At 36.3% G+C, this 24,323-nt stretch overlaps 1 long non-coding RNA gene across 5 annotated transcripts; it reads right to left on the reverse strand.

Annotated features, from left to right (window-relative positions):
* Positions 1-2,004: 2,004 nt before the first annotated feature.
* On the reverse strand, positions 2,005-22,829 carry LOC149217268 (uncharacterized). 5 transcript variants are annotated; one of them, XR_016250655.1, is made up of 4 exons: positions 22,446-22,718; positions 22,324-22,361; positions 22,142-22,197; positions 2,005-2,321 (listed from the first exon to the last, which is right to left on the reverse strand). It is a non-coding gene; the product is annotated as an uncharacterized LOC149217268 (long non-coding RNA). The 5 variants fall into 5 exon arrangements; XR_016250654.1 differs by lacking the exons at positions 2,005-2,321; positions 22,142-22,197 and adding an exon at positions 21,855-22,141 and having other exon boundaries at positions 22,446-22,522; positions 22,675-22,829; XR_016250653.1 differs by lacking the exons at positions 2,005-2,321; positions 22,142-22,197 and adding an exon at positions 21,855-22,141 and having other exon boundaries at positions 22,446-22,522; positions 22,605-22,688.
* Between the last annotated feature and the right edge of the window lie 1,494 nt (positions 22,830-24,323).

Raw genomic sequence — 24,323 nt, forward strand, 5'->3', positions numbered from 1 at the left:
AGGAATAAATGTCAGAGAAAAGTTTGTTCAAATTTGAAACTAAATAAATGAGCTAGTGTAAGGAGTAATTAAGAAAGGGAGTTTACTTGGACTTGGTCACCCTTCTCGATAGTTTCTGTGAGGTTTCTAAAAAGCAATTGAACCCATCATTCTAAATTACTAAAGGAAATATGTTAAATGCAAGGAGGAACTTTCAGTTGTAGCTAACTACGAAATTATTTGTGGTTAGGTAAATTTCCAGGAAACATTCTCATTGAGACAAGAATTTGGGTGAGTACATCAAGTTGTGCTAAGGGTTTGAATAACCCTCGACAATTTTGATAAGGAACCCCCATTACTCGTGCAAACGAATGCGAAGGAATAATTATGTAACGAGTAGTGGTAATTTGTGTACAGATGAAAAAGAAGTATAAGATTCTAACCACCGGTAGAGGAAAAAAATATGTAAATAAAGTGTTGAACTGCCTAGAGATCTAGTCAGGAATGAGAATCTATGACAACTTTCTTGCACAGTGATACCCTATGGAATAATAAAAATTACAAAATAACAATATTTGCTCAAGGATACCTAGAAATCTTTCAAATAAGGCATAATATTCATGCATATTATCCCATATGAAAATCTCTCCAAGAGATGCATCTGGTAATAAAAAGAAAAAATTGATCAAAAGTCTGAGTCTTGAACCCTAGCGTGTCCAAACAAATAAATGAGATGGGAGTTCAGTTAGTTGACATTTCACATGGGATCAATCAAGGGAAACATTTCAATCGTCTAACACTCATCTAAAAACCTATGCAAAGACACTAAAGACAAGAGGGGAGTTCATCCCAAAGGGAACGCCATACGGTGTAATAATTACGATTTGTTAAGATAAAAAATTTAAAAGATTATATGTACACTAAAATAATATTAACATATTATTGCTCAAACAATGAATTATAATGTATTATTGTATAATATATATATATATATATATATATATATATATATATATATATATATATATATATATATATATATATATAATTTTATTATTTTATTTTAAAATATATTTAAATTAAATAAATTATTTTATTTTTTCTTATTTTTTAGTAAAGATAATAAATCAATTTGTTTTTACTTTGATATAATTTTTTTAATCACATATTTATAAAATAAAAATAATATATTTATTATGTTTAAAATAAATTAAAATTAAAATGTTTCTTATATTTATACGCCAAGTGTAACATCCTCTAGTAACTTTTAAATATTGATTTAATACAGTTGAATACATCGTGTCACTTTGTAAACCAGACAAATGTTAAATAATAATTAAGAAATATTTAGTTTTATTATAAAATATATGAATGCTTATGCAAGGATTACGAGGCAAACCATATAGGAGAGTAAGGTTCAAAGAGACCCACTGGTTAGGGTAGTTGGACAGTTATGGTCCAGGAAATTACCTGCCCAAACTTCTCCTTGGGATTTTTTTTTTTTCAAAAAAAAAGGAAACTGAGAGGGTACAACAAACCTTAGGTGACCTGAAGGAGAAGAACTGTAAGAATTGAGGAGAACTGATAGATAGAGACGAATTTCCTGTTGCTTGGCTAGAGGAATCCTCTTGAGTTTGGAATCGTCCTTGGTTAAGCCTAGTTGGGACTAGATAGTCACTGGAATATTATTTTGTGCAGTACTATTGAATTAAAACACCCTTCTTGTGAGGATATCTCAGGGGGATATGCAGTGTTGAGACTAGTCTCATTGGAAGGGAGGAATATTCTAAGATAATATATGAACAAAAAACGAGTATACTAGAAAAGTATGCCGAGAGTTATGGAAAATAAATGAATGAATAACAATAATATCGATTAATGGAACTCTGTATCAAACCCTGGAGAAAACAAGAACTATATTACAATTGTTCCACATCAAAGCTCTTTAAAAACTACATAGTGCATAAACAAAATTAATAGAAGCCATAACAAACTATTATATAGAATTACATATATAGCGAGTCTAGTGGCCTAATAAAGTATGGTCATGCCAAGCATTGTATAAACAATTTCAATTTATACATTTAAACAAGTAGGTCGTAGCCATTTCTTGACAAAGAAGTTAAAATTTCCATTTTGAAACTACCCATCAAGTTCAAAAACCCTAACTATAAATCTCTCTTGAGATCTTAACTCCTCATAGCACTAAAGTACTACTAAATCAATGATATCAGGAATAAAACCTAGCCGGAGGAGGCCGAATGGCTAACATGGAAGGGAAATCAATGTGACCAGTGGTTCTGTAACTATAAACAACACCCACAACAAACCATAAACCTCACCTGTCAACACAATCAAGTAAAGGTCACCGTAAGTTTCGTGGGTTTAATGATAAGTAAAGTAAAGAAAAAATTAAAGAAGAAGAATTAAATAATAACCTTTACCTGAATAAAGGGAAAGAAATCTCATGCAAACCTTGCAACTAAAAACAGAAATGGATATCAAATCAGAATTTGAGTAAAGGCATATTAGTCGGTAAGCTAAACTAGAAACCATATGAATTGATCAACTTGTGTAGAAAGAAGTCGATTGTATTGAGGCCTACTGTGAAAATGGGACCACCGGAAGCACCCAGTGAACTTCATCCTAGTTGTGTGGAATAGGTGAATAATTTATCTTGAGGATTTACCATCATTGATAGAGGGTTTGACAAAAAAGGGGCTCTATAAGTAACTTACTTGAGATGGAAATAACCGATAGATACAAGAACGCCTTGGAACCTCATATGTCAGGGCCTCAAGTTCATCGAGCGCTCATGAAGACCACTGACGGATGAGAGAGTCGAAAAACCAAAGACTTCGGTTAAAGGCGTGTGCAATTGACGAGTTTGGTTAAAGGCGTGCGACCATAGTATGGGCACACCCATGATGTGCAATGGCTACCTTTGTTCTATTAAAGGAATCTAGTTAAAGGTGCACGATGTGCAATGAGCAACCGAGTGGTTCAATGGGTGAAGGCATGCAGACGTGCGAGTGTGTGTACCCGATAGTGGGTGCCCACTCAGGTGGACAGGTCGGCTCATGTAGGCAAGAGAAACATTCAAGGGCATTTAGGTGTGTCTGTAGGGAAACACGTTCAAGCTGACCTAAACGTGGTTAAACGAACGTGTTGTTTGATGAAAGTCATTTGGAGTGAAGTGAATAAGTAACCGTGAGGGAAGTTTGTTTGAGAAACCAACCATCAATCAAAGACAACCATAGATGGATTTTAGGTAGAAGTCAGGGAAATGGGTTGGTCGTGTCGTGTGAAAGTTCAGGTCGTGTACAGTCGTTCAAGTGGTGTACAAAACCGGGTTGTGTAGATCATGTGTAGACATTTGGGTTGTGTACAAAACCCATGTCAGTTGTTAAGGACTGGTCATGCAGGAAACTCGTTCAGGTCAGGTCATGCAGTAAACTCATTCAGGTTAGGTTGTGCAGGAAACTCATTCAAGTTAGGTCGTCCAAGAAACTCATTCGGGTGAGTCGTGTAGAAAACCCATGTCGAGTGAGTCATTCAAGTCATGCAGAGGCGCGACAGGGCACCCACATGAACAGTTGGGTCATGCGCCCATGGCAAAGTGAACAAATTTTTGCAGGACTGAAATTTGAGGTTTCCAATAAGTGTAGGCAAGTTCAACATGGGTGCAATAGTAGTGTGGGCAACATTGAGCATGTTTGAACAGTGCGGACAACAATATGATAGAGTCACCAATGTGGGCAGCTAGCTGAATGGTTTGGGCAGAACTTTGTGGGTGAGTTGCTGGTGCAACCAAGCAACTGCCAAAGTATTGTAAACTTGTAAAATTGTACTTGTACATTATTTGAAGAATTTTATAAGTGTATTGGGTAGACTTATTCGAGAGTTTTCCCTTCCTTCGTAAATGTGTGTTTATGTTTAGATTGGATCGCACATGCTATGAAGTGAATATTGATGAATGTATTTCCACTACATTTATATGAAGAAGTGAACACTTAACGAAAAATAATCTAATTGTTGGTGATAGGTGTAGCCCGTGAATCGTAGTAGTAAGAAAATGAAAAGGTTGGCTAGTGACGCACACTTCCCACAAGTGGAAATTGAGTCACCACTAGTGTGGGGGCATGACAGATGGTATCAGAACTTAGTTCAGGGTGGACCAAGCTGATTTGAATTTGAAGCAAGAATACAACAGTAGTGGTTGCATTTGGTATTGAAACTGAAGCATTAGTTGATCGTAGTGTGACATTAGGAAGTTGAGTAGGGGAAAAGCAACAAGCTTGGGCCAAGTTGAACGATGGAAGACTGTTGTGAGAGACTTGTGCAGATATTGTACAGGTTGAGGTACATGAAGGAAGAAAGACCAGGAATTCAAGCTGAACTTGAAGTCTTGGAAGAAAATGTTATAGTGGAACTTATTCGACTTGGTTGAGAAGTGGAGCAGGATGAGACAACCAATTGTGACAAAGAGGAAGAAGCTATAATATGTGTTTCATAAGGGCACCCTTACTTTCCCAAGTTAAGCTAGGTTCGTGCATAATGTAGCCATTGATGGAAGGATGCACTCACATGGAAAGACCTCATGAAAATATAAGTATTGTCATGATTTGTGTTTAATTGGAGCTTTTGGAGGATGGGCCATATGCAGGGATGGGAAAAGGAAGTTTTCCAATGCGATGGATAACCTTTCCATGGATGATTACGATGAGACCTTGTGTGTTGAGGAAACAAAGAACATTGTTTGTTGCAAGACTTGTTGGGGTAGTTTTTGACCTTATGGCAGGAGGTGCAAATGCTCATGATAAGGGTGGAACATGATGAGCTTTGCAATGGATGAGTCATTCTTAAACAAGTGGAGAATTGGCTAAGTGTTTGGCATGACTCATGGACAGAATGAAGGAAGGGCACACCAGAGTTATGATACATAATACTTGGGTAGACTTCTTCGTGGTTGAGACCAAGAGGCATTCTTGATGTACCTTTAGTGGGGGAGGCAACACTGGAGGAAGAGACTTGTGACATCATTATGAGGGTAGAGTGATGGAGGGTACTAACCCGAAAAATAGTAAGGATGTGATGACAAGAGTTGTGTTGAGTCTACTAGAGTGGACAAGAGAGGCAACCGAAGTCATGGGCATAGAGTTGGATAGATGGGTGCATGGTAGACTTCATGTAGGGACATTATGCGGGAGTACTTAAAAAGATGTTATTTATGGGCATCAAAGGAGAAGTACCAAGGCAGGGATGTTGTGAGAATGAAATTGTTGGTGCGACATGGAGACATTTTACAAATGGACCGATGGGGATGTTGTGCACATTTGCACAACAAGGCCATGGTTTTTTTTAGGATACATGGGAAACCTATGAGAGTATTCATGTGACAGAGAGGGTAGAGGCAACTTTCAATGGAAATTGAGACCGAGACAAGTATGCTTGCCTAAGTTTTGGATGGATATGCTTCATGGGAGCTCATGGTGACTTGAGAGAGTTGCAGTCGTTGAAGACATCATACTACGGTGGTCTTGGACTATCTGGATCATTGAGGAGCTGAGGTTAGATGTTGTACTTGACATTGATGTGGTATGGGACGCAAACCTTGGAACATGGTATGGGTTTTGTTCGTGAGGCAGCTTGCGATGGCACTTGAGACTAAGACAAGTGTTCTTGATGAAGAGTTGGATGGAGATGGTTCATCGTAGCTCATGGCGATGGATATGCCTTAGTGGAAGCACTTGGGCATGGGCTAAGTTGATACTTAGTCATTTTTTATGGGCATGTAGGTTGTTGGTCTATGACCATGGGTAACACATGGATGAGATGATGAAGTAGGTGTGGACTTGCCACATTGAAAACATTGATAGACAACATTACCGCAAAGGAGATGGATATTTCTTCATGGACCTAGGAATGGCACATTCGATTGACAGAGAGAGTTCTTCATCGAGTTGAGGATCTGACGAAATGTTGGAGAAACAACTAATGAAGGCATGAGGAGGTGAATTCTCATGGGTTGAACGCGACAGTTGGACTGATCACCTAACTAGTTCGAGTCATAGGGGATCTCAATGTGTTGAGATGTGTTTTATTTGAGTTGGAGTCTCTTAGTAGCAGTTCACATGATGATGACAATACATGGTGGGTTATCAGGATATGAGTTGCAATTGTAGCATGCAACCAAGTTGGAGGGAGCATCCTTCCACATGATGGAGTAGTATGGAGGATTACAACATTTGTGGTTGATGACCATGGCTTGAGGATTCTTACCCATACATTGAGTCATGGGCCCTGGTTGAGGTTTGTGCAATGGAGAGTAGGGAGTACATTCAACATGAGCATTCAATGTTGGATATGATGATACTTTGCGACATTTTGGTCTTGGTAATATATTTTTCCAAGATGATGTGTTGTCGAGGACCACAACCTTTTTATAATGGGGGAGGATGTCACAGCCTTGAGTTGGTCGAGCACCCTTGACAACCACTGGTAGGCGAAGAGTCAAAAAATGGAATACTTCGATTAAAGGCATGTGTAGTCAAGGAGTTCGGTTAAAGGTATGCTTACGTAGTATGTACATGCCCATGATGTACGACGAGTGCCTGTGTTTGGTTAAAGGCGACTTGGGTAGGAGTGTTCGGTTAAATGTGCACGATGTGTGACCAGGTGGTGTGACAGGTGAATTCTTACAAACATGTGGGTGTGTGGACTCGACGGTGGGTTCCCTCCCAAGTGGACGGGTTAGCTTGTGCAGGCAAGAGACACATTCAAGGGTGTTTGGGTGTGTTGGATGGGAAACACATTAAGGTTGACCTGGATGTGGTTGAATAGATGTGTCGTTTGATGAGAATAGTTTGGAGTAAAGTGTATAAGTAACCGTGAGGGAAGTTCATTTAAGTAACCAACCCTCAACTGAAGACAACCACAAATGGATTTTGCGTAGAAGTTGAGTGAATGGGTCGGTTGAGTCGTGCGAAAGTTCGGGTTGTGTTCAGTTGTTCAGGTTGAGTACATAATCGGGTCGTGTGGGTCATGTGTAGACGTTTGGGTCGTGTGACCGGGTTGTGCACATAACCCATGTGGGTCATTGAGGACGGGTTGTGCAAGAAACTCGTTCGGGTCGGGTCGTGTATGAAACTAGTTCAGGTCAGGTCATGTAGGAAACACGCTCTGGTCAGGTCGTGAAGGAAACTCATTCAGGTTTGGTCATGCAGGAAATTCATTTAGGTCGGGTCGTGTAGGAAACTCACTTGGGTGAGTTGTGCATAAAATCTATGTTGGGTGAGTTGTTCGGGTTGTGCAAAGGTGCGGCGGGGTGCCCACCCAAATAGTTGGGTCGTGTTCCCAGGGTAGACAAAATGGAGTTTTGCGGGACTGAAATTTGAGGTTTCCCGGAAGTGTTGGTAAGTGCACCATGGGTGAAATATTAGTGTGGGCAATGTTGGGCACGTTTGAATGGTGCATAAACAACACGATAGAGTCACCGGTGTGGGTAGCAAGCTGCATGATTTGGGCATAAATTTGTGGGTGAGTTGTTGGTGCAACCAGACAACTGCCAAAGTATTGCAAACTTTTAAAATTGTACTTGTACATTATTTTAAGAATTTTATAAGTGTATTGGGCAGACTTATTCGAGAGTTTCCCCTTCCTTCGTAAATGTGTGTTTATGTTTATATTGGATTGCACATGTTTTGAAGTGAATTTTGATGAATGCATTTTTGTTGCATTTATATGAAGAAGTAAACACTTAACGAAAAATAATATAAGTGTTGGTGATAGGCGTAGCCCGTGAACTGTAGTAGTAAGAAAATGAAAAGGTGGTTGGTACTGCGCACTTCCCACAAGCGGAAATTGAGTCACCACTAGTGTGGGGACGTGACACCATAAATACCTTGAGTTGCAGAGATGCTTTCCCAGAAAGACGAGTGTAGAATGAGCCATCTGCATCGTTGGGGAGGGAATTCAGTTATCTCAACTAACTTCTCTAGAGTCTGAATCTAGAGTGTCAATCTTTAGGGTTAACAGGAGAGTCGTGGATGTTTCCCAGGTCTCGAGATCTATAGTGCAAGTTGTATGGCTGGAAAGCGGTTTCCAGAGAGTTCATTCATTAACCACTACCTCAACTATGACTGAAGTAACCTAACCCACGATTATGTGTAGTTACAATGCATGCAAAAATAAGGGTAAGTTTGGTGCTAGTTGTTAGGTCATGTAATTATTGGGATGAAGATGTAAGGGTGTTTAGTTAACAAAAAAAATTATAACATGCTTAACACCTGTAAAATAATTAATATATCTTTTGTTGCTTATTTCTAACATTTAGTGTGACTCAACTAGCTGTAATGTATTGTGTTAGATATTTTTTTAAATTTATAGATTTTCTTAATGGGAGATGTGACACCAAGGTTTTGTTTTTTTTTTCACAAGAAAGAAAGGCCTAAGTAGATGGGATGGCCAGCGATAATCCCATTGACGATAATATGAGTTGATTAAGAAACATATGCCTTTATGAAAACGAAAGTATTTTTCTTGACATGGGGTATTTTTATTTCAATTATGAAGGATGATTAAAAAGATTGAATGAGTTGACTAAGAGAGATATGCTTTTATACGAGAGGAGTAGTTTTAAAAATTTAAATATTTTTAAATAATATCTATCTATCTATCTATCTATCTATATATATATATATATATATATATGTTGGAAATAATACTGAGAGGGGGGGTGAATCAGTATTATCATATTAATAAAACTTTTTTATTTCCATAATCAGATTCATATATGCTACTTCCACAACTTCTTATGATTAAGTTAATCGATCTTCAATGAGTGCATTAGAACATTATCAACCATATTATCAGTTAACAGATGCAGTAACATAAAGTAGATCATCACACATAAGGTACACACATGAACACAATGATGTAAGGTGGAAACCCAATGCGGGAGAAAACCACCTGCTGCAAGTCATCTCAATCTTCTTCTTAATAAGAAAGTTCTTTTACAATATTTGTACTGGTGCAGCCTCATACCAGTACGGGAGCTACAACCCCCTTTGCTCTTGTACTAGCCGATCCATTTACTAGTACGCAGGCTACTACCTGCTACAATGCTCCAAAGATTTCCTTTAGCTCTTGTACTAGCTTAGATACTAGTACGTAGGCGCCGGCCTACAATCTTCTCTCCTTCAAGTACCACGTTTCATCAATTTTCATACTGGATACACTGAAGCACAACCCATAAACTGAAAGGCCACATTTCATCCAATTTTCATACTGGACCCAACAACAACATTGAAGCTCAAACAACCTTCTGAAACACCCAATCAACTGAAGTAACCAGATCAACAATAATAGGACCAAACCCAGAACACAACAATGATAAACAAAGATTTTAAGAGAAGGAAGCACCCTGCTCAACTGCCAGCCTGAGTCCGGACTCACCCTGTTCAACTGCTAGCCTGAGTCCCTGGACTCACCCTGCTCAACTACTGGCCTGAGTCCCTGGACGCACCCTGCTCAACTGCTAGCCTGCGTCCCGGACGCAGTCTGCTCAACTGCTGGCCTGCGTCCCACGCTCTGAGTCTTTTGAACTGCCTGCGTCGCGGCGCACCTGAACCCTTCTGCGCCTGCGTCCGGCGCACCTGAACCGGTTCGCTCCTGCGTCCCGGACGCACCTGAACCCTTACTGCACCTGCGTCTCTTTAGATATGAAAGATATAAAGACTTCAAGACTAACCCAAACAGTCAGATCTACAGATCTGATCGTGCGCCATAGCGATCATAGTCCATTAGAAGATTCGCCTTCATAGATCTGGACTAGATCTCACCAAAAGATATTCAACAAAGATGATGCTTAATCCAAATGAACTCCTTTGCTTTATATAGGCAAGCTTTTCCCCAAAACATGGAACAATACCACGAGCCGACACCATAGAAACGCAAAACCGTCGGCTAGATACCACACAAGAAACCCCCACGTGCTTTTCTCTGCCTTGATATGTGTGCACTGGGCGGACGCACCCCCTGAACGGCTGCCTTGCGTCCCTGGACGCGGGTTCTGCATGGTATACCTGCGGGGACGCACTTTCTGTAAGGTGTACCTGCGTCCTTCATAATTTCAACAATATTTGAACCTCTGCTTACAAAGAGCTTGCCATTTGATTCCTTTGAGCTATCCTGTAATATGTCACATCTGATATCTCTTCTGTAGATTCATCTGAATGTATATGAGTGAGATGATCTTTTATGAGAGTGTTGCCATCAAGTACAACATATGCATCATAATGCCAAATATATATATATATATATATAATATTCAAATTTTTAAATAAAATATTGATGTTAATAAGAAAGTTAATTGTTAATTTCGTTTTATATTTACTTTAAATTTTTTTATATGAACTCATGGTCAAACAGATTTAATCCATAAAAAGTTGCTTTCTATACTTATGAAAAGTATCACAAGTATATGTTACAAGCATGGTACAAATTCCAAAAAAATAAAATTATTAGCATTAGATAATTTAATAAATTTATAAAAAAAAAAATTATATTATAAAAATAATTTCCAATCATTCATCATAAATTTTTATTTGAAAAATAAATTTATTCATAAATAATCACATTTATATAAAAACAATTTATTTATCAAATTTCGTCGGATTAAAAAGAAAAAATCAAACTTATCATTAATCAACCTCATCCACACAAAGTTAACTTTGGAGCTTCAGACTTTGGAAATATTCTAAGTATATCCTTTTAACCTTACTTTTATCTATCTGACTTCTGAATATCCTACATCGATTTCAAAAACTGGGATTAGATTGTATTCATTGAGCTTTGGTAAAATCACAACAAGAGTGGGACAAGTATCTCTGGAACATACACAATCATCTAGTTACTTAAAAAAATTCTTTCTATTACAAATTTTGCATTCTTGAATTGATGTCGTCCAACAATATTTCGGTGAAAAATAGACCAAAATCCTAAGGCATGCCAATGAAATAGTTGTGAATCCTTCAAGTGGTGTTGTTTTCACAGCTGAGAGATTGGTAAGAAATAGGCAAAGGTCTATTTGTATTTCAAGAATCTCAATGCCCCCTTCCAACATCTTCAACGCTTCTACAATCATGGGTATGTAAGCTACAATAACATGGGAACATAGAATACCCACTGAAAAGAACCTCGCCATGATGTTGACATGCTCACTGTTACAAATTATTTTATCAATTACTTCAACATCATTGCCTGCTTTAATGAGCTTCCATTCCCAATCCATAATAAGGTAATCGAAGGTTGATTACAAGGAGGTATCCAAAGCCTTTTTTCCACTTATGAGCTCCAATAACATAGCACCATAACTGTATACATCACTCTTTTCTGTAAGGCGACCATAGAGAGAGTATTTGGGGGCTAAGTAGTTGTGCGTTCTTGCTACTTTAGTCATCATATGGGATTCTCCCTCTACTAATTTATTCATTATCTTTGCGAGCCTGAAGCCGTCCACATAAGGGAATTCATTGCATTGCCCAGCAAAATGTTAGAAGGTTAATGTCTCTGTGATAAATCGGGGGTTGGACACTACTGTGAAGATAGGTTAAGTCCTTTGCAATCCCCATAACGATGTTCTTTTGTTGCGTCCAACTCAACGGATCCTTCGAAAAAACTCCAAATTGGAATGGAGGGAATGGTGACAAGCCACCACCTTCACCTCCATCCTTATCCTCATCTTCATCCTCATCTTCTTCTACTTCTACCCCTTCACAAACACCTCCAAATTCTCCAAAGGGACATGGTAAAACTTCTTTGTTAAAGCTTGACATAAAGTTTGAATTTCCTGTGTACAATGGAGAGGTGAATGCTGAGAAATTAGATAACTGGGTTCATCATATTGAATTGTATTGCAAGTTACAAAGAATCAAAGATGATGAGACCAAAATTTAGCTTTCTTCCCTTAGGTTGGAAAGTGCAACACTCATTTGGTGGGAGGCCAAAACTCAAGAGGACACGAAGAAAAGTGGTAAGGTTTCAACCTCTTGGAATTATTTTGTTGTTGCAATAAGAAGACAATTTTATCCATTAGCATACATGCAAAAAGCTATAATGGATTGGAAAAACTTTAAGCAAGCTAAGGGTTAAAATGTGCAAAGCTATACTCAATAATTTAGGAAAAAGGCTTTGATTTTCGGTATAGATTTATCCTCTCAAGACACTCTACTCAAATATATTGGAGGTTTACATAGTTATTTGAGACACACAATTTTCATGTTTAACCCTACAAAACTAGATGAAGTTTGTGTACAGGAAACTCGTTTAGAAACAAGAGGGAAGAATGTTCCCCAAGAAGGTAGAAAAAATCCATTCAAGAGTGGAGACAAAGGAAAATGGGAGAAGAATGCTTCAGTCAAGAAAGAGGGAGAAAATATCACATGTAAACATTGTTCAAAAGATGGCCATGATGAAGACCATTGTTGGAAACTTCACCCTGAAATGAGACCTAAAAAGTTTAACAATAAAGGGAAAAAAAAGATTGCTACAACTACACAACATGATTTAGGATCCGATTCTGAGCATGAAACAAAGATCGCAACCATGGAATTTAAAGGTAAGGACTCTATTGCAAGTACTAGTTTTTCAAGTAGCCTCAATGAAACTCAACATGAAAAAGAAAGAATAAAGATTTTCCACATTAGAGTCATTTCAAAACATACCAAGATAGATACTTTGTTTGATCACAATAAAACCTTATTTCAGAAGACATTGTTAAGAATTTAAATTTGGAAACCACTTCTAATCCCAAACCTTATCCTTTAGGTTGGATATGTGACAATGCAAAATTGCATGTGACAAAAAGATGTAAACTGATATTTTCCATCACTGCAAACTTTATAAATGAGGTATAACTTGATGTAATTCCACTTGAAATTTGTGGTATTGTTTTGGGAAGCCCATATCTATATGATAGGAGAGCCACTTTTCATCGCCATGAGAAAAATATCATTTGTTTAAAGATGGGATTGAGTATATTGTTAGAGTACACAGAAAGAAGTTGAATTTATCACTTGTGAATGCTGGACAAATGAGGAGGCTTGTTAATGCTAGTGATAATTTTGTACTCTTGATGATCAAACCCAAAATGAATGTTGAAAATGAAGCCTTCCATGAATGTGATGAAAGATTAAAATCTGATTTCATTGAGGTTGTTAACACCTAGCATGAGATGTTTCAGGAACCCAAAGGATTGCCTCCTAAAAGAGGAATCCAACATGAGATCCAATTGCAGCAATATTTTCTTCTTCCAAACATTGGCATATACAAGATGTTAGTCATGGAGAATTCAAAAATCAAGAAACAAATCCAAGAGTTGCTTGATAAAGGGGTCATCAGACCAAGCACATTTCCATGTGGGTCACCAATTGTTTTAGTGCCAAATAAAGATGGTGCATGGTGCATATGTGTGGATTTCAGATCCTTGAACAAGATTAAAGTAAAGAATTGTTACTCTCTTCCTTGAATTTATGATTTACTTAATCAGTTGAAAAATGTTATGTATTTCACTAAGTTGTACTTGAGAAGTGGTTATCATCATATTATGATTGCTGAAGGAGACATATGGAAGACAACTTTCAAAACAAAGCAAGGTTTGTTTGAATGGTTGGTTATTCCATTTGGGATTTATAATGCTCCTACAACATTCATGAGAGTTATGCATGATGTATTAAGGCCTTTTCTTGATGAATTTGTAATTGTCTACTTAGACAACATATTGATTTTTAGCAAAACTCATGAAGAAAATGTCAAACATGCTAGGAAAGTCTTAGATGTCTTTAAGAAAGAAAAGTTATTTTTAAAGATGTCTAAATGTGAATTTGGAAATACCTTGTTAGTGTATTTGTGACATATTGTTGGATAGGATGAACTGAAGATAGATCCATCAAAGGTAAAAGTCATTGTAGATTGGCCTAAACCCAATAATGTAATAGAGGTTAAGAGCTTTTTGGGAGCAGCCCAATATTGGAGAAATTTTATTTCTAACTTCCCATCAATTGAAACTCCATTACATGCCTTAACAAGTGTGAAACATGTCAGTGGGGAGGAAAGCAAGAGAAATCCTTTGATGCATTGAAAGAGAGAATTAATACAGCTCCAATTCTTTCACTTCTTGATTTAAGACAACCATTTGAGATACAAATCGATTCAAGTGACTATGCCAGGGGAGCGGTCTTGATGCAACATGATAAGCCCATTTGTTACCAATTTGAAACTTTTAATGGTGCAGTAGTTAACTATCCTACATATGACAAAGAATTGTATGCATTGGTGAAAAGTGTGAAGAAAAGGAAACACTATTTGATGGGAAAGGAAACTATCATTCACACTGATCATCAACCATTGAAATACTTGCAATCACAAACTAAGGTACAACAAGCGAGGCATTTCAGATGGATGGGTTTCTTGCAGAAATTCCATTGGTGATAAGGTATAAGAAAGGTATCTATAACAAAGTTATTGACATGATTTCTAGACTAGATGTTAGTGCATCAGTTATTCTTAAGCATAATTCTATCATGCATGAGAGTTATGTTGAACAATATGCTTTAGATGATGATTTTAAAGATGTATATAGAACTTTGTGTCAAGGAAACCAAGTATAGGAATTATATTACCATGTTCATGATAAAATTTTGTATCATCTTGGAAAGTTATGCATTCCACAGGGTGAAAGAGGCAACATCATAAAGGAAGTGAATACTTCTCTTATTGCTGGCCATTATGGTGTAGGCAAGACGGTGGCACAATTACAAAGGTATTTTTATTGGCCTCGTATGAATGAAATTGTGTCACGATATGTAAGAGTATGTTCTTTATGTGCAATAGAAAGTTAGGATTGTATACTCCACTTCTGGTTCCTTCTCGTCCTTGGGAAAGTGTTTCTATGGACTTTTTAGGAGGGCTACGTATGTCTAAAAAAATCATGATTATCTTTATGTTGTGGTGGATCGTTTCAACAATATGTGTATTTTGATGCCTTGTAAGAAGTAGGTTACAACTGAACGGACTGCACAAATGTTCTTTCAAAATGTATGGGTACATTTTTGGTTGCTCAAATCCATTATTTCTTATCGAGATTCTTGATTTGTCAAGAAATTTTGGTCAAGATTATGGGGGTTGATGGACACCAAGTTGAAAAAGAGCACATCATTCCATCCACAAAACGATGGTCAGACATGAGTGGTGAAAAAAACAATAGTACATATTATTCTTGATTATTGCAGCAAACATCCTAAGCTTTAGGATGAACACTTACACAAAATTCAACATACTTACAATCAGGCAAAGAATTCATCGATTCAAACATCTCCATTTGAGGCATGCTTTGGGTACTTACCAAAATCTCCTTTAGATTTTATCTTTGGGAAAGATGTTGCTATTGATGGACATAGTGAAATTGATAAGGCCAATGATTCACTGAACAAGTTCAATTGGTGCATTAGATGGTTCAAGAACAGTTGGAAAAGAATCAGGCCAAGTACAAGATAAGGCATGATTTGTTGACCACAATTTTTCAGGTTGGAGATGAAGTTTGGATTTACATTAGCAAGGAGAGGCTTAAAGGAGAAGGTAAAAAATTGAATCCAATAAGGTATGGACCTTTTAATATTTTAGAAAAGATTGGTAATAGTGCCTTCTGGTTGGATTTTCCTCCATAAATGAAAAGGTATGCAGTTGTTAATGTTGAGAATTTGAGATTATATGAGCCTCCTTTGATTGAATATGAAGGAGAGTATGTTTAGATTCCTTCAGTAGAATATTTCTCTCTTGAATTTCTTGATGAATTACATAAGGATACTATCCTTGACAGCAAAAAAAAAAAAACTTCAAAAAGAGGGAACTTGGAGCACCTTCGTGCATTGGGGCTCAAAGGCACAAATCCAAGCAAATCCAAATGGATTGAGATTGGAAGGGTGAGGGAACTATACCCTCATCTGTTTATTGACTAAAAATATTCTTTTGGAGGTCCAAAAGCTTCCAATGGGGAGGAGTGATCCAAGGGATCAGTAAAGTGCTCAAAATTCAAAGTGTTCAAAAGTACTCGAAAACATTGCCAAAATGTAGATCTCGATGACTTGAATCCAACGCAACTTGAATTGCTCAAAACTAATATCGTATGCTCCCGATATCAAGTTCTTATCATTTTCCTAAAAAGCTAAATAAATTATGGTTGGATGTAGCTACACTGACTAGGTGGTCCGTATGTTGATTGGGCAGGGTGACTGGGCAAGTTTACTATGTTTCTTGGGCCAATGACAAGTTGCCAAGTGGCCTCACCGTATTGGTCGAATTTGTGGTTTGTTGGCCCAATGGATGGGAGCCACGTGGGTGAATGGTGACCAGTCACGTGGCCTCCCAACAGGTTTGCAATTTCTTTTTATGGTCCAACGAGCCTTTGGATGAATCAAACGCGAGACCTATGGAGTGGTAGCACAAAGCCTTACCGCTTCATTTTCGGGTGGATCTTAACCACTATAGTTCCAAACTTTCTTTTAAAGTTTCTAAGATTGGTGTTTGGGGGATGGGGCCAGGGTTAAGCCGTAGTCGCTGGTCACCCCCACACCCATGAGACCACAGGCAAGGGAGCCAAGGGCTTGGGATTAACCCTGACCCAGAAGCACTGATAGCATATCAATTTACCACGGTTCGAGGAGGTTTAATACACCCCTATGGCATGATAACCAAACCATGGTGCAGAGTAGAGTTATAATGGTTGGTGTGGAGTTATACCAAACCTAGATCCAATGATGGACAAGAAGGAAAATTTCCAGCTCACGAGGGCCACTGAGCATTTAAATGAGGCAACAAATAGCACCCAATTCAGCATGAATCTCGCCAGCACTAGGCGAAATTATCACTTAACAATTCCGGAAAAGGAAGATTTGTAGAATGGTTAGCAGGTCCGTGCAGTTTGTAGAGTGATTAGCAAAAAAACTTCTAGAGAGAATATTTTCTTCAGTTTTTGGCCAAATTGAGACCAACAAGAGCCCAACTAGGGGTTTTTTATTGTTATGGTGTCATTGGAGACATAATTTTTAAATTATGAGCACTGTAAATCCATGTAAACATAAACTTTAACACTTAATGAAAGAGGCCCAACATTGGAAGCTGGACCAGGAGATGTAGCCTAATAGGGGTGAACTCATTTATCATTTTTCTTTCATGTTTTTCTGATATGGTATATTTGTCTCTATTTTATGTTGTTAACTAAGTTTTAAAACCATTATTTTATGTGTTTTGCAAAGTGATCCATAGCCTAAAATACATAAAATTTTACTTCCAAATTTTTCCATTGCCTTCAAGTTTGTATAACAAATCAGTAGCAGTAAAAGTACTACTGAACTAGTGATATCAGAAATAAACCCTAACAGGAGGAGGTTGAATGGATAATCTGGAAGGGAAAGAACTATGAGTCGATGTGACCAATGGTTCTGCAACTACAAACAACACTCGCAACCGAACATAAACCTCACATGTAAACAAAATCAAACAAAGGTTGCCATAAGTTTTGTGGGTTTAATGATAAGTAGAGTAAATAATGAATTAAAGAATAAAAATTAAATAATAACCTTTACCTGAATAAAGGGAAAGAAATCTCATGCAAACCCTGCAAGTAGAAACAGAAATGGATATCAAATCAGAATTCAAGTAAAGGCATATTAGTCAATAAGTTGAATTAGAAACCATATGAATTGCTCAACCTGTGTAGAAAGAAGCCAATTGTATTGAGGTCGACTGTTAAAACGCGACCACTGGAAACATCGAGTGAACTTCATCCTAGTTTTGTGGAACAGGAAAATAATTTATCGTGAGAATTTACCATTGTTGATAGAGGGTTTGATAAAAAAGGGGCTCTACAAGTAACTTACTTGATATGGAAATAACTGATAGATACAAGAATGCCTTGGAACCTCGTAGATACCTTGAGTTGCAGAGCTAGTTTCCTGGAACGATGAATGTAGAATGAACCATCTGTGGTGCTGGGGAGGGAAGTCAATTACGTCAATTGAATTCTTTGAATCCAGACCGTCGATCTTTAGGGTTAGAAGGAGAGTCGTAGATGTTTCTGAGGTCTCGAGATCTGTAGTGTTAGGTGTATGGCTATAAAGCAGTTTCCAAAGAGTTCGCTCATTAACCACTACCTATCCTATTACCAAAGTAACCTAACCCACGATTATGTGTAGTTAGAATGCACATAAACATAAAGGTAAGTTTGGTGCTATTTGTTAGGTCGTGTAATTTTTTGCATGAAGATGTAAGGGTGTTTAATTAACAAAAAAATGATAACATGCCTAACGCTTGTAAAATAATTAATATATTTTGTGTTGCTTATAGCTAACATTTGGCGTGACTGTATTCAACTAGTTCTAATGTATTGTGTTAGATAATTTATTTATTTATTTATTTATTTTTTTTATGGATTTTCTTAATGGGAGATGTGACACCAAGGTTTTGGTTTTTTGACAGGAAAGCAAGACCTGAGTAGATGGGATGGCAAGAAACAATCCCATTGAGGATAAGATGAGTTTATGTAACACCTCGATGCTATGAGTAGTTGCTCACAGTTAATTATTTTTATTTTGAATAACAAAGTTATTTATAATTGTCGATAAGACATGATAAGAAAACTTTACATTAGGATAAGTGGATGAAAATTAAATAATGCAATGATATGATGTGTGGAAGGTTACAGTTGTGAACCAAGAATAGTTAATAAAAAAAAAAATCTTGAATTCCTAGATAGTTAGAATCAATTATCAATCTTTCCTCTTTTCCTAAAGGGGGACCAAAAACCCCAAATCTCAGTGGGAAAAATCCAAGGATATCTATAGGCTGGAGGATATGTTGAAACTGAAGAGATTCAATTTGGAAAAGAAAAATGCTGCTAGATGGAGGTATTCTTGAGATGAACCTAGAGTTAGTGGAATCATCAAACTGATTCATGAGCGTACAATATTGGACTGTACTGGAGTAGTCTTGAGGCCCAGGTACAGGTTACCTCAAGAAATGGAATTTGAAATTCCAAACTATCACGTGTGGAAAAGGCTCGGGGGAGAGGTTGGATGTAATTTCTACCTTCGAGGCTGGGTGGTGAGACTTTCCTGCTAATAATTATTATAATCTAATCGAAAAGATAAGTATACCTCCTAGTTTTCTGAGAACTTTTTAATTTTTTTCTGTTGTACTAGAAAAAAGAAAAGAGGCTTTTTGTGTTTCTTTTATGTATTTTAAAGAGAAGAGTTTTGTGTTTACTCTTAAAATAAAAATAAGCAGGACTTTATTTGACATAGGAAATGGTCTTCCTTAAAAAAACAGTATGATAATTAGACCTCTATATAATATAAATTCAACTAGAAATTTCTGGGAAAAATTTGTTTCAGATGTGAGGATTGAACACGTAAAAATAGTGTAGGACTTATAACAAAAAACGGGATATCAGTTAAGCTTCTTGGATTGCAATGTTAAACTTTCTCAGAGGCAGTAAAGACCCAACATAACTATTAGAAACACCCCTGTAGGCAATGAATTGGTCCTGGTTAGGCTAGGTCCAGCTACGGTCAAGGATCAGAAATATTAAGTAGGTTAATATTAAAAATAGGGAATTGACTGTGTTGGACGTAATTTCTAGCTTCGAGACTGGGTGGTGAGACTTTCCTGCTGATAATTATTATAATCTATTCGAAAAGATAAGTATACCTTTTGCAGTGGTATGATCCGGATTATCCACAGTTTCATGTTCATTCCGTCGACGTTTCAAACCCCAAAGGGGGTCCATCATCAGGACTAAATCAGAAAGAATATGAATAAGTTTTCATTCATATTCTTTCTGATTTAGTCCTGATGATGGACCCCCTTTGGAGTTTGAAACGTCGACGGAATGAACATGAAACTGTGGATAATCCGGATCATACCACTGCAAAAAACTACCACAGAAGCTTAAAATCTAAGATAAGTATACCTCCTAGTTTTCTAAGAACTGTTTAATTTCTTTTCTGTTGTACTAGAAAAAAGAAAAGAGGCTTTTTGTGTTTCTTTTATGTATTTGAAAGAGAAGAGTTTTGTGTTTACTCTTAAAATAATAATAAGCAGGACTCTATTTGAGATAGGAAATGGTATTCCTTTAAAAAAAGTATGATAATTGGACCTCTATATAATATAAATTCAACCAGAAGTTTATGGGGAAAATTTGTTTCAGATGTGAGGACTGAATAGGTAAAAATAATGTAGGACTTATAACAAAAAACGGGATATCGGTTACGCTTCTTGAACTGCAATGTTAAACTTTCTCAGAGGTAGTACGAACCCAACATAACTATTAGAAACACCCCCCTAGGCAATGAATTGGTCTTGGTTAGCCTAGGTCCAACTACGGTCGAGGATCAGAAATATCAAGTAGGTTAATATTAAAAATAGGGCATTGACTTTGTTGAACGTAATTTCTAGTTTCAAAGCTGGGTGGTGAGACTTTCCTGCTGATAATTATTATAATCTATTCGAAAAGATAAGTATACCTCCTAGTTTTTTTAGAACTGTTTAATTTCTTCTTTGTTGTACTAGAAAAAAGAAACGAGTCCTTTTATGTTTCTTTTATGTATGTGAAAGAGAAGAGTTTTGTGTTTACTCTTAAAAGAAAAATAAGCAGGACTCTATTTGACATAGGAAATAGTCTTCCTTAAAAAAAAGCATGATAATTGGACCTCTATATAATATAACTTCAACCAGAATTTTATGAGCAAAATTTGTTTCAGATTTGAGGACTAAACAGGTAAATTTGACTAAACAGGTAAATTTAGTGTAGGACTTATAACAAACAACGGGATATCAGTTAAGCTTCTTGGACTGCAATGTTAAACTTGCTCATAGGCAGTACAAACCCAACATAACTATTAGAAACACCCCCTTGGGCAGTGAATTGGTCCTGGTTAACCTAGGTTTAACTACAGTCGGGGAGCAGAAATATCAAGTAGGTTAATATTAAAAATAGGGAATCGACTGTGTTTCTCTTCTTTTGAAAAAAAACAATTTTTGATGGATCCTAGTTGGGATTTGAAACGTTGACGAAAAAAATGGTTTTCACTGTGGATTCTCTGGTAATTTCAAAAGATATAAACCACAGAAATCTTAAATCCAAAAACAATTTTTGATTTATAACCTAGGAAATCACAAGAGACTATGTAAATTTATTATAACAATAACTGAAAATTGTATGATGCAAATCTCTTTGAAGATATATATATATATATTCTTGTCATGAAAGAAATATTGATAGCCAGTCTTTAAAATTGAACGGACTCGAGCAAGATGAAGGAATACCATTACTAAAGAAATTACAAGGGCGTGATGCATGTTCTTATTTTTAAACCAAAAAATGACTCTGCGATAATCCTTTTTGATAAACAAAATGACAAATACTGCAAAAGGCTCAGTTCTATTCATTTCGGTAAATAAGATGATAAATTTTGCAAGATATAGTAGCAATTCCCATAATAAATTTTGGTACACAAAGAAGATTTGAGAACTGGGGCATAATGGGTTGGGTTAGTTCGATCCCAGGCAGAGCTCAAGGGACCAAACAGTCCCTTTCCCAACAATTTTATGTAGGACTGTGTGGGTTGAAGAAGAACCCAGCAAAGATTCAAACCTACTAGATATCCTTATGAACGATTTTTCACTAGTACAGTCACCCTTTATTTCTTTCTTCTAAACAACTCTGTAAACAAAAATTATTATCCGAGAAGCAAATGAATATAACGATATGCATAAACCATCAACTCCGTAACAAAGAAAAACCAAATCAATACACATAATTATGAACAAAATGAGATTTTAATTAAAGATAATTGTATACAACTGAAAATAGATAGAAGGTCTAGCTGCCTATGGAGGTTCAATTATATACAATCTTTCCCAAAAGAAAACACCAATTCGAAAAGTCGAAAAAACTTTCAGATGGAGCAATTATCTTTCAACTTAGGAGAATCTGAGCACACTCGGAAGCCAAAGTAAGGAACTTGTCAAATTACCCTGTTTTAGACAAACCCAGAATGAAAGGGTATAAACTCTTTAACCATATAGAAGAAGAAGAGGTAAAAACCTGGAAATCAAAGGGAAAGTGATTGTTAAAGCACGTTTGGTGTCACAACGCTGCCACTGGAGCAGTAATGAGGCTCACACATGTTCAACAAGGAAACAAACCAGTCAAACCCTAACTGTTACCTGCTAAGTGATAGAAGTATCTAATACAATTACAATTAAATGAAACAATTTGAGCCTTACCTGATAAAACAAGTATGCCAACATCTCGCCATCAAGTCCTAGACGGCTATGGTATTAGAATGACTGTGCAATCAAGAATAGAATGTGATGAAATAATTGAAGAGTTTTCGAAGTAGCAATACCTGAAGAAGGCCATATGTAGCCAATTTTGGATCCTGCTAGAAGAGGGGACGCCATCACTAGAAAAGAGAACGAAACCCTGCAGAAGGAAGATAAATTTAGCGAAATACACCACAACACAGTGAACTCATCAGCGAAAGAGAATAATCATAAAGCCATACTAGCATGTTAGTGGATATTATGCTTAGAGGGTGCAAATGTCTCGCTAGAAAAAAAGTTGCAAAGCCATACTCCTAATAGGAAAGGTGCATAATCACCGATGACTTCAAGGCTTGAGGTGGAATCAGTTACTTTTTTCGAAGTCCCAAGAACTAACAATGTAGATCTAGAAACCCTACAGATGGACAATAGAGATAAGTCCAAGTGTCCTCTATGATTAATTCCAAACAAGCTCGTACTGGAGTAATAAATTAGAATATAAACTTTCCATGTCTCCGTGCATGCACCATTTTACGAGGTTAATTAAATTAGTAATAAACTACTTTGGAAAGAGCACCTTCTAGCACATTCTTGGATTATTTGTATGTTTATTATTCTTCCCTGCAGCAGGATAAAAATTGATGTTGACATTAAATCTAAATTGTCCAAAAATTTATGAAAATTTTCCAAAGTTTAACATTATAAATTAAAATTTATTATTTTTAAACCATATTTAAATCCATTTATCTAACATACTACTGGTTCAATTATTTCACCTCTTATTATGTAATGATGGCAGATGTACTTCACTATTAATTAATATTGTACAATTTCCACTATAAAATGACATATGTACTCCATCACTAATATAATTCATATTTTACGAATCCCCATCTTGTTTCTGTAGTAAGACCTCACATATCCTAACCAAGTGTAATATTAGATCGCCCAAAAGGTAAAGGGTTATCGCACGGATTCTGAACATCTGGTCATAGAGTCTAATAAGCATTAATGCGCACAAGTTCTAAGGACATGTACTCCAAGAAAAGTGATGGCAAAGTTCGATAAATTACAATGGGCACACGTTTCATAGCCCACAAGTTTCCTTTCTATTTAGGAGGACAAATATCCTAATAAATGTGATCTAACAACTATGGAAATATACAAAAATCTTAGAGAGGGCATGCATAATAAGCATTCAATCTTTAATAATGTACTCATTGAGATACAATAATTTATTAGTGTTTCAAATTTACGGAATTTTTTGAAATCTGTGTTTTAGTGGAACCATTACTGTTCAGGTACAAATAACGGTAAATGTTATTAACCGTTTACTTATAAGTTATTATTTATTATTGTGCAATCACGAATTAAGTAAGAAGTATGGAATAATAAGATTTTTAAAATTACAACAAATAAATGTGAATTAAAAATATTGCAATAAATAAAAAAGTAATTGTTAAAATTTTATAAAATTGAAAATTATTTAACATTTTTTACCAAAATAGATGGTAAAACAAAAACCTAATGCATAATACCTGCTAGAGGCAAGCATAATAGAGTATACATCATGAAGAATAATGCCTTTAAGTTGACAGACGATTCCATACTTAAACGCATATAATAGCCTATCGAGATAATAATATTATAATATTATTGTGTTTATGTACAAATCAGCGAAATTACATATTATCCTCAACCATGTATAACTAATGGTTAATTTACTAACATTCACGTTAAATTATTTAATATCTATTATTTGATATTATAACGTTACTTATATTACGGCACTACGTATAAACAAATTAATTTAATATTTAAAATTAGGTTGGCCTTAGTCAACATTTATAACATGTATTTATGTATGTTTATTATAATAATACATTTGATAACATTTGTGACATGGAGCTTTAATTTAAGGATAGTTAAAATAAGCAAGAATATCTACAAAGTAGCTCTTG

Source organism: Pinus tabuliformis, chromosome 1_1, assembly GCF_031772625.1.
Source record: "Pinus tabuliformis cultivar Carrire ecotype Pingquan chromosome 1_1, CPIR1, whole genome shotgun sequence".
Classification (NCBI taxonomy): domain Eukaryota; kingdom Viridiplantae; phylum Streptophyta; class Pinopsida; order Pinales; family Pinaceae; genus Pinus; species Pinus tabuliformis.